Here is a 15,717-nt window from a genome sequence, read left to right as displayed (position 1 = left end):
CACTACCTGCTCCCTCAGTGCCACATCCCCATGGGATGAACACCTCCATGGACAGGGACTGCCCACGCCTGAGCAGCTGTGCCAGCGCCTGGCTGCTCTCTGGAGAACAAATTGCTCTGATACCAACCTGACCCTACCTGGCACAACGTGAAGCCATCACCTCTCATCCTATCGCTGTGTATGGGAACTGCTGAGTCACGGCCTGAACCTCTGATTGATCACCTGAGGCGAGCAATGAGGCAGCCCTGGGAGCACAGGTGAAAGCAGTTCACCTGTGCTGCAGGAAGGGGTGGAGCCTGGCTGCACCTCTCCTAGACCCATTTAAGAGCTGACTAGCAGGGGGGAAGGATCTCTCTCTCTCTGGAAGATCCACTTCACTGGTCTTTCCTGAGCAAGCCCACAACATGGGTAAGCATCCTATTTATTCTCTTTGTCTTGCTGTGCCTAACTCTCTTGCTTATTTCATTACTATAACATCTTAATGTTATTTGATTATATAATATTCCTTTATATAATTTTCATTAATTATGCACGCTGTTTCCTGGGGCAGAGGCTGACACTCCCTTGCCTCCTTGCCACAACCTGTCAGGAGTTGGAGAGCACCAGGTCTCCCTCAGCCTCCTCTCCCCCAGCCCAACCCATCCCAGCTGCTCCCCATAGCACTGTGTTGCAGACCCACACAATTCCTCTACCCTTCTCTGGGCACGCTGCAAAGAGCTGAACAAACTTTGGTGAAGATGAGTTGAGCACACAGCTAATCAGGACAGTGTGCGAGCGCTTTTGATTGAGGTGGGAAAACTTTACCCTTCTGTCATTCTGACTGTAACAAAAGCTCTGCAAATGAGAGGCTCCTCTAAACCTAATGCTTGGGAAAACAAAAGCAATAAGCAAAAACCCCTCATTTGAAGTAAAATCTTGTGTGTTTGCATACATATGTAGACATAAAATTGTGTAGTATAATTGTTAGCTATTTTAGATTAGTTCTTCCATTATGTATGTTAGGGAGTGATGAGCTGGTCAGTGATTCTGTGTTTGGTCTGCCTGGGATCACTGGGGCTGCCGCCAAGCCCAGTGTCCCTTCACCTTCTGATGATGACATTTCTGAGAGAGCAAATGGGGGTTTGGACACAGAGCATTTACATGTGTCAGCTGACATTGGTGTAAATTAAGCGTGCGCTTAACTGCGAGCAATGGGTTATTGGTTCTGATCCCAGTGGGACCTGACATGGTCTGAAAGCACAGCAGCTGGGTTCCTCTTGGGTTGCCTGCACCCTTCCTGCCATGCAGAGCAGCTCTGGTCTCTCTGGCCACACTCAACTGGCATCTCCCACCATAAGCTTTACTTCCTCTTAGTGCTCAGGCTCAGTGTTTGCCAGCCAGGAGGCACAAACATGGCCAAAGATACATTCCTGCAACCCATCTGCTCCAGTCCACATGGTGAGGGCTTTATTAATGCATCAATGGCTTGTTCCTCCATCCCTCTTTGTCTGATGTGTTGTAATGTTCACGCTGGAGGGTGGGGAGAATATTATTGTAGAATCATAGAATCATAGATTGGCCTGGGTTGCAAAGGCCCACAGTGCTCATCCAGTTCCAACCCCCTGCTATGTGCAGGTCGCCAACCAGCAGCCCAGGCTGCCCAGAGCCACATCCAGCCTGGCCTTGAATGCCTGCAGGGATGGGGCATCCACAGCCTCCTTGGGCAACCTGTTCCAGTGCCTCACCACCTCTGTGTGAAAAACTTCCTCCTAAAATCTAAACTTCAGGGAACTTAGGCACTGGGGTGCCTATGCTGTGGTCACATAGACGTTTGTTCCTTCTCTTAACATAGAAAGTAAGGAGTATAAATTAAAGGAGCAGATCTTCCTGCTTTTCCCTCTTAGAAATACACCATTAGCGTACGGAATGTTGCTGTAACTCAGCAGAAAACTAAAAACATATCAGACCTCAGCTCCTAGGGAGCCAGATCTCTCTGTGAGATTTCAGCAGGCAGGCGGCCAAGTGGGAGCTGCAGCCACTGAGATATATTTCTTCTTGCTCCGGCTCATTAGCAAGAAGCAGCTGTTAGTTCATTCAGTATTAATGTCAGCCGTAATGAAAGGCACCCACTTGTAGGAAGAGGTGAATTTGGAGAGAACTATAAAGAAGGACACTGTGCCAAATTGCACGGTATCAGTCAGGGTGGTTGAATTATAACAAGACTCAATTTTTGTGAAACCATAAAGTAACAATGATAAAAGTAGAAAAGATGTGCATACTCCTGACTCAGCAGACTCTAACCATAATGTGTGCGCTTGACTTCAAATTAATGCAACATATAAAATTAAGAGGAATTTTGCCGGGATGATTTCAAGTGTCAAAACCTAAGATATATTCACTCGTATCTGTATGATACTGCTCATGCTTGATACAACCTGACTGCTGCTGCTCAGACAATCCGCCCCAGGGAATAGCTGAAAAAACTCCTGAAATGAAACTCGTTTCACTTTCCACTTCTGAAAGCACAGGACGAGACTTTACAAACATTTAACCATTTTTCTCCCTTTTAAGAATTAAAAGGAAAGCTGTATCTGCAGTGAGGACAGTCACTATAGAATGATGCTAAGAAACAAGACTGAAGGATTTGCTGGAGGAAAGATTTTGGTATAATTCCTCATTTTTCAGAAATATCGAGGGATGGGGCTACTAAGTGAGGGGAGGATAAGAAAGAAAATAACCCAGAAGGTGCAGGCTTTGCTTGCAACCTTCCATACCCAGTGTGTGGATATCCTATGGTGAACAGGTGAACTCCCCATACCAGCAGCATGCTGTCACTCTGCCTGTGGGTCCCCTTCCTGTTTCCCTGCCATCCCTCCTCAGCTCACTTCCTTTTCACCTAACTCCCTCCTTCCCATTGAAAAACATGCTTCTGAGCAGCAACGGCCTCATTTAGGATCATAGAATCATTTAAGTTGGAAAAGACCTTCAAGGTCGTCAAGTCTGAGCATCAGCTCAGGTGTCCCTGCCTGTAGCAGGGGGTTGGAACTAGGTGAATCTTAAGGGTCCCTTCCAACCCAAACTGTTCTATCATTCAATGACATGCACAAGGCCATACACTATGTGCTGGGGAACCTGAATGCTTTTATTGGGTGTTCCCTTCCACCTGTAGGTCTGGGCAGGTGGGATGTTTCCCCGTTAACACCAAGGTGATGCAGCAGAGGAAATGCTTCTGTGTCCCTCTGAATCCTTCAGAGTGTAATGCTGCTCTGAGCAGGGAGAGGAGAAGGCAGTGGGGAGGGCTGCTGTTGCTCACCAGGAATCTGCTCTGTGCAGGGTGAGTGTGGGTTGTGGTGGTGGTTGTCCTCCTGCCCTGTCCTGTGACCCTGGGTGCTGCCTGGGATGTGTGGGCTGGAACCAACCTGGCTGATGTGTGATGCTGGGGTGCATCTCACAAGATGGTGAGTGAAAGCTTTGGTTGCAGAGGTGTGTGTTTGGCGTTTCTCCTTACAGTTATACAAGGATTATGTAGAATCTCTTTAATGGCAGATGATCTGACACTGTTGGTCTTTGCTGGGCAAGGAATACTTGTATAACCAGCAGACTTGTTTGCTTTAACAGAAACCTGTGGCAGTGGGAGAGAAGCATGGTGGGGCAGCCAGGGCTGGAAGAAGGCAGGTGCAGCCATGTGCCACACATCCTGTACAAATACTGGATGAAATCTATAAGCTGAAACTTCTTTTCAGTTTAGTTTGTGGTAGTTATAAATACTTAGACCCAAAATAGTCTCCTTAGCAAAACTCTGTTCTCATTAGGAAGTTCAAATGCATGATAATTTTGCAGATACATATATTGATCTGTTCTCAAGGATTCCAGTGGAATAGCATTGTGTGTGTGGTTACATGGTGTGGGTCACGAGAGGTGTGATGGAGAAACAAACCCAAGGCTGGTGTGCCACATCCCTTCTGTGCAGCTGGTACTAGCGCAGAGATGCTGCTCTCACTGGGCAATGGTTTCTGTCCTGATTTGGCTTTCTGCTGCATCATTCCCCACTCGTCGGACTTCCACAAAAGAGGTTTGGAGAGGGGAGCTGGATCCTTTCTCAGGATGTGAGTTTTTAGGGATCTTTACAGTGTGACCCCTGCAGCCAATGCTGCTGTCCTGCCTTAAATGCATTGCTGGGAAGAGACCTAAGGGTGAGAATGGCTGAGAACTGCAGCCAAAGAACTGTGGGGTTTGTGATAATGCATTTATGGGCTAAGGTGAAGTATGTGAGCTGAGTGCTTGCTTTATTTGCTGGGTAATGTTCTGTCGTCTTTGCAGGGCAAAGCCAAATGAAAGAAAATCCTCATTTAGGAGCATCATTGTGCATTCAAGCTGAGGGGAAAAAACGCATGAGTAAGTGGAAAGCTTGAGGAAAAGAGCCATTTATAACAGCAGAGAGCAGTAATTACTGCATGAGGCCACATTTGTAACTTTGGAGATTCTGGGTTAGACAAGCACTAGATGCACAGGTGTGGTTTTTTTGACCCAAGGCATGTGTGTTCTTACTCCCCACTGCCTCACAACCAGAGCTGCTGCATCTTCTGTCTCTATTTGATGTCTTTTATATTTGCTCCTCAACAATCGCAGTGCTGATGGCTGACAAAGGGATGGAGTGGGACAGTGCAATGTTTTATTCTGTCAGGGCAGGTGCATGGCTGGAGGGGTGTGCATGGCCAATTGCTTGGATTCTGTGATTCTTTTTGTCTGCAGCTGTGATGACCAAAGTTGCAGCATCCTATGGAGGTGACAGCTATGGCCATCTCACTGCTGTGACAGAACTGTGGGTGCCATGTGGGGAGGCAGGGAGGGGCTGCCTTCAGCACAGCTTGGTGCCATGTGTTGTGGTTGTGCCAATCCCTGCCCACCCTTCCCTGGGGAAACCTCCCCTTGTCCTGGTGCATACATCTTTTCTGCTGATGTTTGCTTGGGCATAGTGATGGAATTCAAAGAACTGAGTGCAATAGTGGTGTTGGTAGGGTCCCTTTCACAGCTGGGAGCTTCTGCCCCCCCCACAGACCCAGCAGCAACTTGCACACATGGGATCCTCAGCAGAGGCAGGGCTAACCAGGTAGGAACCCTGCAGAAGCCCAGCCCTGCCTGGCTGACATCTGCTGTATTCCTGCTTGCCCTGGAGGAAGGAAGGGACAGGCCTGGCAGCCCCGTACCTTATGGGTGTCAGCTCTGTTGGTCCAAGTTTGAAAACTGCTCTTTTAAAAAATACTTGAGGAACGAGCTCTATCAAAGTGTATGTAAACCAGCAGTATTACTTCTAATAAGCCCTATCTCGTTAGCAGTGTGCATGCACTAAGCCCTGCTTCCCAGAAAGATGCAGTTGTGATCCGAGCCCATAAAGCACAGCATTCAGCTCACAGCCAGGTAGTGATTAACAAAAATGGTCCTTTCTGCACAGGGGGTGCGGTGTCTAATGAACTTCTGGGTGATGCTGATTGCAATCAGTCCTCTGTCCAGAACTCATGCAAGGATGGCTTTCCTTTTTTGTAAAGCAACTGAGAGATTTGAAGCATACATCTTCTGTCAGCTGTCCAATGAATATTAATCTATTTGCAATAAACTGCCTTATGAATAATTCGCTTCACAAAATGAGCGACTTTAAGATATTGCAAAGTTAAATGAGCCATTAGTGAAGAATGTCTTGTAAATATTGCCTATTATTGGATGTTTGGGTTTTGTCGCGAGCTTTCATTCCTTCATAGATTAATGCATTGCAAAGAGAGGCTTTAACTTTTGTTCCTCATCACACTTTTTATTGTCTCTATTGAAATGTTGGATGGATTTATGTTAAATTACAATGGTTATGACCCATTAATAACCATAAGAGACTGAAATGCTACAGCCAGTGAGGAACAGAGGGTGGGAGACAGGGAAATACTTGATTAAAATGAAGGAGGAGGATGCCTGGGTTCAGACTCTGGCTCTCATAAGTTACCTCTATTAGCTGGGATATGTCTTCCAGCCTGCCCAACATCATTAAGTAAGGATGCTATTTGTTTTTGTCCAGAAGATTTTTGGTGAGAACAGTTGGGCACCTTGCTAAGCAGGTGTGCTGCCTAGCTCTGAGACAAGCTGATCTTTGCTTGGGGTACTAAATTCTGTACGTTATCTTTCTCAGTATCAAAGTCTGCAAAGCCTAAGAAAATGGGGATAGGGAGGAAGGCTCCAAATTAATATGGTCTCCATGGCTACTGAATCAAAAATTAATTGGTCACTGATATTCTTCCTGGAGTGATGGCCCTGTCTGCCAATGGTCTTCCCTGGGTGGGAGTTCTTCCCTTTTCCCCTTCGGAGGAGGCACTGCATCCAACAGAATCCTAGAATGGCCTGGGTTGAAAAGGAGCACAATGCTCATCCAGTTCCAACCCCCTGCTATATGCAGGTCACCAACCAGCAGACCAGGCTGCCCAGAGCCACATCCAGCCTGGCCTTGAATGCCTGCAGGGATGGGGCATCCACAGCCTCCTTGGGCAACCTGTTCCAGTGCCTCACCACCCTCTGGCTGAAAAACTTCCTCCTCATATCCAACCTAAACCTTCCCCGTCCCAGTTTAAAACCATTCCCCCTGGTCATATCACTATCCAACAGAGAGGAAGAAATCACTCTGAGGTTCCCAACTCATTATCTAACAAATAAATGACAGCTGAAAATGCCTCCTTTCCCCCAGTATTCTTACTTGGCAGTGTGTTACTCGTTTCTGTAGGTGAGCATCCAACAGGTAGTATGAAGATGAGCCTCTATCACAGAAGTAGTCAAGCCATATGAGCTTAGGTATTAATCACTTTAAGCTGCAGTGAAAAATTCTATGAGCTGCTTCCTTCAAAATAAAGGTTTGGTAAATTGGGGAAAGCCATCTGAAAGGAAACACTGGCAGCCATTAGATGAGTCCCTCCTTTGAGACCATTCTCACCTTAATTCAACCAAAAAGCAAACAAACAAAGCCTTACTGCTCTAAGTTATACAAAAAATAATTAAATCAGATATTAGTCATAATGACAGCAGTCATTGTGGCTGTTGGTATGCCTTAGTGCAGCAATACCTTGCCTGAAATCCACCCTTGTTGGAGAATGTCAGCTGCACGTAGAGGAGCAAATGGGGAAGCAGAGCACAGTTTCTGGTTCTCATTGTCTAATGCAGTGAGGGAAGAGGTTTGTTTGTTTTCTCCTTTGAGCAAACACAGATCAGACAGTGCTTTGTCAGCAGGTTACTCTCTTCCTCTCTAAAATGCCACCTGTGACTCCCATTGAGAGAGTCACTGGTTGGACTCTATAGCAATTAACACAATTAGTGTTGCAATATGTTGAAGGGTTCATCAAAACCACTGAGCTGAAAACTTCTGACTAATTAAGTCAGCTGTGCTGGGGACACGAATCTGTTCCTTCTGAGAAATGAGGTGAGCCACAGATCTCAGCCTCCAAACTTTGAAGGGTTAAAGGACCCAGCAATGTGCAGAAATACGCAAGCTGGGCGGACAGATAAGCGTTGCTTATGAATAACATTACCCTATAACTCTCATCTGACGCTCTTATCCTTTCTCCGATGCTGCTATAAAGATTGCAGAGCAGATAATAGAGTCATTTGTAAATTAAGCAGGGTGAGTTTTGTGAGTTATTTTAACATTTCAATCTGTGTCTCTTTCTCCTCTTTGGGCTTATGTGGAGCCGCCCCTTCTTCTTGGCTCATGATAGTGCATCCCATTGCTGGGGTGGCCGTGGAAGCCCTCCCATCCTGTTCTGCATGCAGGATTGTGCTGCTGGTCGTGCTTTGCCCTGGGCAGACTGCAGGGCCTGGAGGTGGGCAGGGGGCTGCTCAGCATGACCCCGTACCCGAGTTGGTGCAGTTACAGCCCGGAAGGCATTGCCTTTCCCAGTTCTAATAACCAACAGGTCTGTTCTCAGCAAGCTTGTTTCCTTGTGCTTCCTCCACAGCCCCTCTGTACCAGGGCATGTGTGCGGAAGCCCACCCCAGGTAGAACAGCCCCACATATCCCAGAAAAGATCCTTATGTGGTTGCAGCTCTGGTAGAATCTCTGCAAAGCAACAGCAGCAGCGATGCTCCATCCCAGGCTGCGCTGCCCCTCGTGTGGCTGCAGAGGTCGGGGAGGAGCTGCTGTGCGGAGGGGGTGATTCTACTTTGTGCTTCTCTAGCAAATTAATTAGGCTATTCTCAGGGCTCTGCAGCAGCAGGTTGCCATGTGGTTCTCCTGTGTGGGTGTAGTCCTGGAGGTTTTCTGAAGCTTTTAATTACTAGTCATGAGCGCGGCGAAGGCTTGTGAATCGCTGTGCCTTGGAGGAATACAGGAATGGGAGGTGGTGGGGGATGTTCCCAGCCAGATACCTGGAGGTAAACCTGCTTGAAACAGTCTCTGGGAGAAATAAAATCAGAAGGAACAATTCTGTGCATTTGAATTAACGTTGCAAAACAGTGGGGTATATACATTATGTTTTTAATTCCAACAGTCTTATAAAATTTGGCCGCTACAGCAAGGGCTTCAGAGGGCTTTTAGCACTGCCAATATTTTCCTCTCTTATAGCAGCTTTTCATGCGTTCCCTTCTGAAAAAAAATTCCTTGTTCTCACTTGGCTAATCTGGTCTCTTACACAGATTTTTAAAGGTTCATTGCTTAGGAACAGAAAACACCACATTTGTACATGGGCTGCGTTACAGCGTCAGATAGGAACAGCAACTGAATGTTTCCAAGGTGCCACCGGGGGGAAAAAAAGTGCTCGTAATAATCATCTCCATTAGATGCTCTCTGCAATTGGGAGGGAGGGGATCAGCTTCTGCCCCAGGTAACAGCGATAGGATGAGAGGTCATGGCCTCACATTGCACCAGGGAGGGTCAGGTTGGTATCAGAGCAATTTGTCCTCCAGAGAGCGGCCAGGCGCTGGCACAGCTGCCCAGGGGTGGGCAGTCCCCATCCATGGAGGTGCTCAGAGCTGCAGGGATGTGGCACTGAGGGACGTGGGCTGTGAGCATGGTGGGTCTCAGAGGGCTATTCCAGCCTGAATGGTTCTGTGATTCTATGCACAGTACCACTCAGGACAGAATGCCACACTCCTCAGCACGTGCAGGAAAGCATTGCTGGGCAGTCCATTGCATCCTGCATGTCTTCAGGATATCCCTGGTCTGTGATCCTTGTTTATATATTCTTCTAGAAAATGAGAGAAGCATAAAGCTTTGAGCTGTCCCGATGCTTCCACGTGTGACACCGTAATCCCAGTAAGGTTCTGGGTTGACCTTGCACAGCTTCTGCTCTGTGTGGGTGGTGGGCAAGTAAATCATCTCCTACTCATTGGGAAATCATACTTTCTCAAAAAAAATTGCATGTTCGTGCTTGGGGCTTCTGTTTATTTGGTCAGTCAGAAAGGCAACCAGCTTGAGCACTTCTCCCACTGACAAGACCTGGTAATACCAGCTCTTCTCTATAACCTGCAGCAGACCGTGGGTTAGGACAGAGTTACCTGCACTGTTAGTGATGCTGATGTGCATCTTTGGAGATCCTTGGACCCCCAGGGATGGCTGAAGCAGGAGCTGCCCTAAAAAGCATCTGGCTTTTTCTTTTGTGACTATCATTATTTTGTTTTTGCAATTGGAGACAGAACATTCTGCACATGACTTTTATCTTGAAGATCAACACTTAAAGAAATAATAATAAATAACACTAAATTAAGAGCCTGTAATAACTCAGAATGTCAATTCCTATATGTTTTTTTTTGTTTTTTTTTTCCTGTGGCATTGAGATTACATGAATGTTTTCCTCCAGTGAGGATCTGACAGATTTGGGTACTTTGTTTTGTTGATGAAGACAAATCCCTCAGATGCTCAGCTGCATTAACATGATGTCTGAGTGTTGGTTAAGGAACACGGTGATAAATTGCTGCTGTTTGACACACGTGTGGGCAGCTGATCAGTACGAAGTTTGAGGGTAAGGCAGAAGTTATTTACTCATAGGTTGTGTAGGTTGATGCCACGTGTTGCTGCCATGATATTTACTGAAGCTTCTCACCCCGTGTCTGGGTGTGCAATTCTGAGTTTTCCCAGCCTACCCTTCCTTTTCCCTCCTCTGTGCACAAATCTCTGTGGCATCCAATGTTCAGGTGAAGCGTTTGGTAACAGCCCAGTTCTACCCAGCCTTGGTTTCATCACATAAGAAATGTGAATTTGCAGGAGGATTTGAGGCTTGATTTTGTTTTAACTGACCTTCATTGTTCCCTTTTCGTTTGCTACTCACTTTTCTTCTTCGTCTCACTCTTCTCACCTTTTTTTACTTATCTTTGTCCCTTCAGTCTCCTCCTCCTTTGTATGTCTCATCTTTCCTCTTGTCAATCTCTTATCATTCTGTTCCTTTTTCCCATAGCACCACTGCCTCTCCATTTGCCTTCAGTGTGTTGTTCTTGCCCTGATTCCTGGTCTCATGTTTTCAGAGCAGGAAGATGCTGGGCTGGAGGAGGTGGCTCAGGCTCTGCTTTCACTGGCCATGCACCAGAGGTGGTGATCTCATCTCACTCATTCTGCACTGCGATTAAGAGGCTGCCCAGAGAGGCTGTGGATGCCCCGTCCATCCCTGCAGGTGTTCAAGGCCAGGTTGGATGGGGCCCTGGGCAGCCTGGGCTGCTATGAAATGTGGAGGTTGGTGGGCCTGCCTTCAGGGGAGGGTTGGACCTTAATGATCTTTGAGGTGCCTTCCAACCCAAGACATCCTATTCTATAAAAGCAGGGAAAAAGTGATTCAGAAAGTATTAACTCAACAGATAACGTCTGTAAATACAGCTTGGCCATCTATGGAAGAAATATGATCTATTTAGTTTCATATTTCAGACTTCTTCAGTTTCAACTAATGCAGCAGTAATGAATCATTGACCCTAGAAAAATATCACTGATTTGATTAATTAGCACTTGAAAGAAATCCTCAGATAGGAAACTTTCAAAGGTTGCAAATAATGCTGGTATTTTATTTGTCCTTTCACTAACTGGATTCCTAAGAAAAAAATCCAACACAGTTTTTATGGAAATTATATTCTGGTTTGCACAGTGTAGCTTCAGATTAGGCTGTTTTAATCAGAAATGTTGTGATACATAGATCACAAGGGAAATTCAAAGGGAAGAATCATAAAATTATAGAATGGCCTGGGTTGCAAAGGAGCACAGTGCTCATCCAGTTCCAACCCCCTGCTGTGTGCAGGTTGCCAACCAGCAGCCCAGGCTGCCCAGAGCCACATCCAGCCTGGCCTTGAATGCCTGCAGGGATGGGGCATCCACAGCCTCCTTGGGCAACCTGTTCCAGTGCCTCACCACCCTCTGTGTGAAAAACTTCCTCCTCATATCCAACCTAAACCTCCCCTGTCTCACTTTAAAACCATTCCCCCTTCTCCTATCACCATCCACCCTCATGAACAGCCATTCCCCCTCCTGTTTATACACTCCCTTCACGTACTGAAAGATGCTGAAGAGCACCTGTGGCGGCACTTGGCAGCAGCTCATACCTCACTTGGGAAACAATTGGGAAACCCAGGTGATTTCCCAGCTGTTCTGTGGGATGAGAAGTCCCAGATGAAGAAGTCCACACGTGCAGTAGCACCAATGTTGTTGCTCCCAACACCAGGAGCAGTGTTAAAATCTCAGTGCCCTGTGCTGTATCACACCGTGTTGCACTCCCACCTGACTGCTGGAGCGTGGCTGCCTGCTGACAAAGCCCAATGCGAGGGATCGGGAGGTTAATCAGGCACAGTGGTTTTCCTGTAGGAAACTGCCAATTGCTTTAAAATTAATGGCTTAGAAGAGTTTCTAGTAGATTTAAATTGGAAAAGAAAAAAAACCCTGAGAAATGCCAGGTTTCCTCCGTAGAGCAGCCACAGAGTAGCTTGCTGCTAACAAACAAGCAGCGAAAAGTCTTTTTTTTTGTCTGCTATTATTGGTATTCAACAAATAATAACATAATCAGAGCAATCATCTTCAAGTGCTGTCAGATTACTTCTGGAATGTGGAAGTGTGTGATGCTGTGGAGGATTTTGGTACAGAGAGGGAGCAAATGGGAGTTTCTCTGCACAGCAATCCAGTGCAGGCTCATAGGGTGCAGTGTGAGCTGGGCTGAGCTCTGTGCATCAGCACTGTGAAAGTGGCACAGGACGTGTGAGGCACTTTGTGTTTGCATGCAGGGGAGTCGCTGGTTAAGAGATGCTCTTAATTATTTTTATTTTAATTTGTTGGAGAAAGAGAGCTGCTTTGTTTTGCTGGAAAAAGCCTTTACCTGCTGCGTGCTATCAGTCAGCTGAGATGTTTGCCTTTCCTATGGAGTTCAGCCCATAACTCCTGAGGGATTTTAATGGGAGAGCTTTCAATGGGAGGCTGCAAACCTAAGGGGGTTAATGAATCCTCAGGAATGGCATTGAACCCTCACCATCTGCTAACTGCTGTTCACAAACCCAGCACTGCTACTTGGAAATAGCTCTATTTGTGCCCTGCTCAGCTCCCTGCCCGGTCTCTTAGGTCTGCGCTGTGCTGCTGTCTGTGTGTGAGCTCTGAGGATCCCAGGAAGGACTCTAAAATAAAACGGGATCAAAGCCAGACAGCTCAGGGCCCTCCTCCACCCCCCACCTCTCTCAGAGTCACGACAAGAGACGCACGGAACTCAATTACTAAGCAGAAATCCAGCGCAGGACATAATTGCCATCCAGCAGCAGGGCCCTCCTGCATTGATTACTTTTTCCCTTTAGGAGTTTACCTGTCAGTTGAGTTTTGCTTTCATTAAAGTACTTTTTTTCTTTCAATTTTCCTCTGTTCAAAAATATCCTGTAAAGCAACTTAGGGCTTTTCTCCTCCCCTCTCTCACAGACAGCGCTGCCAGCTGCTCCTGCACTACCGGCAAGTTAAAACCGAGCGCAGGAATTTTCTAATAAGAAAGGATTTCAATTGCTATTATTCTGCCTTTAAGCCCAGCCTGGAACAGGCTGTGCTCCCACCTCCTGCTGTCCTCTCGAAGGAAAAAGGCAGAGAGGTCTGCAGCAGCTGCATGGATGGTTAACTCCCTCCCTGCCAGCTGTGATGTCTGGGGGCTCAGGAGTGGGGTCTGAGCAGGGTTTGGCTGCTCTTATGCTTCCCCAGTGCTCCTACATCCCCAGGAGGAATGCAGTAGGAGCAGTTCAGCCCTCTCCTAGCACACAGCTGCTGGGGACATGGGGCACCTTGGGGCTGGGGCTGTTGAACAACTTCTACAGCTTTAAGCGCATCTCCTTCCAAGCAACAAACTTCTTTCTAAACGAGGCAATGACTTTCTGTAGTGTTTTCTGCCTGAATTTAAAAGGCTGGAAGCTGCAGCTCAGTCAGTGTTATTCATAACCTGTGTGAAATGGGGTGATCAGTAATTCTCTCTTCCTTGAAAATTTAAGAGGCTGCTGTAAGCCCTAATGAGGAGCTCTTCTGCACGCAGTGCCAGCCTGACCAGCTGCTTAGCTTCACTGCCAGCCCATCGTTAGGCCTCACTGCTCTAACTCCTGTACAGGAGGTTGTGGTGGGGTGGGGGTCAGTCTCTGCCCTAGATAACAGTGATAGGATGAGAGGTGATGGCTTCATGTTGTGCCAGGGGAAGGTCAGCTCGGGTACCAGGAGAAGTTTTCTTCTCCAGAGAGCGGCCGGGTGCTGGCACAGCTGCCCAGGGGTGGGCAGTCCCAGTCCACGGAGGCGTTCAGAGCTGCAGGGATGTGGCATCCATAGCAGTGAGAAGAAAACTTTGCATCCCTCCGGGAGCACATGTAAGCAAGCTGATGCATGCTGCAGGCTGCTCTGCTGTGCCCTGCTATCTCCTGCCTGCCCTGCAGTGCCGTGGCTGTGCAGATGTGAGCGCTGCTCCCCACCTCCTGGTCATAAGCAAGCTGCTTTGCCAAGGAAGGAAGATTGAATCTTCCCACATGAAAACCTGCTGTTAGTCTTCCTATAAGAGAGTCCATCCGACTGCCCATCAGGATTCTCTTCAGAGCAGTAATAGATACGAGATGCCACCGTCTGTTGTTTGTTGCTTTGGAATCTGCTGCTGCTGCTTGGCTAGCAAGGTGTTTTGAGCTAATCATGAACATATTTTGCAGAAATCCATGAAGCAGTTAATTTCCAAGCAAGTTATCATGACAGACATTGTTGATCTGACTTCACTGGAAACCTGGGATGCTCAGTGCATTTTCCTGGCTACCTCAGTGTCATACCTGAGGTACCCAATGTAAGTACATGGCATGTGGTGATGAAGAAGCCTCTGATATATGTTACTCTATTGAGGATGAGTTGTAGCCATTCTCACCTGACCAGTCTGCTTGTGGAGGAGTGCTGGACTGGTGTTTCTACCAGTCAAAGTAGCGTGAAAACTTTCTGGGGTCTATTAAAGGAGGAAGGAAGTTTGTTCTCAAAAGTGCTTTGGGATAAGGTATGGACCAGAGTAGATGCCTTTATGTATCCGAGGTATTTTTATGCTTTTGTTGCTGTGGGTTGGAGCTGGGAATGGTAGAAATGAAGTGTGGTGATCTTTCATTTGTTTTCCTTTCACAAGTAATCAGTCTGAAATACTGATATCAATAACATAATCTTTGCATAAAAATAACTAAAGAATATTGTGTAAGGAACAGCAAAACAGATCAATTGAAGTATAATAGAAAGGAAATTCATATTTTACAACTTGCCAATTAATAATCTTTGTGCAATCATGTGCTCTGACAGCTGCTCCAAGTGCCATCAGTTCGGCTGGCACCCAGTGAATCCAAGATCAGCCTGATCTCCTCAGGGGGCACTTAAAAACCAGCAAGGTGGAGACAGACTGAAAGGGAAAACAATGGCTAATGAGGAACCACACAAGGTGTGCATGGAAGAGCAGTCCTGAGATCAGCAGTGACATGGCTGGAAATTGTTGACACCGGAAGAAGCTGACTGATGGCTGCTGTGCCCCCTCCAGCAGGGCCAGGTTGGTGGTGCAGGAGTTCCCCACCACCCTTTCCCTGACCCTAAGATTGTTTTTGAGAGGAAAAAGCTTCCTCGTGGTTTGACATTTTAGTTTTCCCCATCTGCCCCCTGTTGCTGCTCAGCAGCGCCAGCCCAATGGCTGCTGTGCACTTCCACTTGGTCTCCTGCAGAATCATAGAATCACAGAATGGCCTGGGTTGCAAAGGCCCACAATGCTCATCCAGTTCCAACCCCCTGCTATGTGCAGGTCGCCAACCAGCAGCCCAGGCTGCCCAGAGCCACATCCAGCCTGGCCTTGAATGCCTGCAGGGATGGGGCATCCACAGCCTCCTTGGGCAACCTGTTCCAGTGCCTCACCACCCTCTGGCTGAAAAACTTCCTCCTCATATCCAACCTAAACCTCCCCTGTCTCACTTTAAAACCATTCCCCCTTGTCCTATCACTATCCACCCTTGTAAGCAGGAGGGCTGGGAGAGGCAGGTCTGGGGGGATCTGGGATCTCAGGGTGACTCCCATCACAGCCCCGAGGCGCCAGGAATGACTTTGCTGCAGTGACTTTTATTGCACCAAAGGTACTATCCATGTGACTCCAATTTCTGAGATTTTTCTTAATGGGTTTGAAACAGAGCTTGATACACTGGAGATGGAAATCAATGGGATTTGGCAAAAAATGAGTATGAGGTTATTTCACATTACAGTAATAGAAACAAAAGGTCACTTCAGGATTTTTCATTTGATGTGTT

At 47.1% G+C, this 15,717-nt stretch overlaps 1 long non-coding RNA gene across 1 annotated transcript; it reads left to right on the top strand.

Moving 5' to 3' along the window:
- Positions 1 to 353: 353 nt before the first annotated feature.
- LOC149917142 (uncharacterized) lies at positions 354 to 15,203 on the top strand. Its single transcript, XR_016468609.1, has 3 exons — positions 354 to 408; positions 14,116 to 14,243; positions 14,735 to 15,203. It is a non-coding gene; the product is annotated as an uncharacterized LOC149917142 (long non-coding RNA).
- Positions 15,204 to 15,717: the final 514 nt, after the last annotated feature.

This window comes from Phasianus colchicus, chromosome 8, assembly GCF_987193195.1.
Source record: "Phasianus colchicus chromosome 8, bPhaCol1.hap1.1, whole genome shotgun sequence".
Taxonomy (NCBI): Eukaryota; Metazoa; Chordata; class Aves; order Galliformes; family Phasianidae; genus Phasianus; species Phasianus colchicus.
The sequence above is the reverse complement of the archived record's forward strand: the minus strand, read 5'-3'. Positions and strand labels throughout refer to the sequence as shown.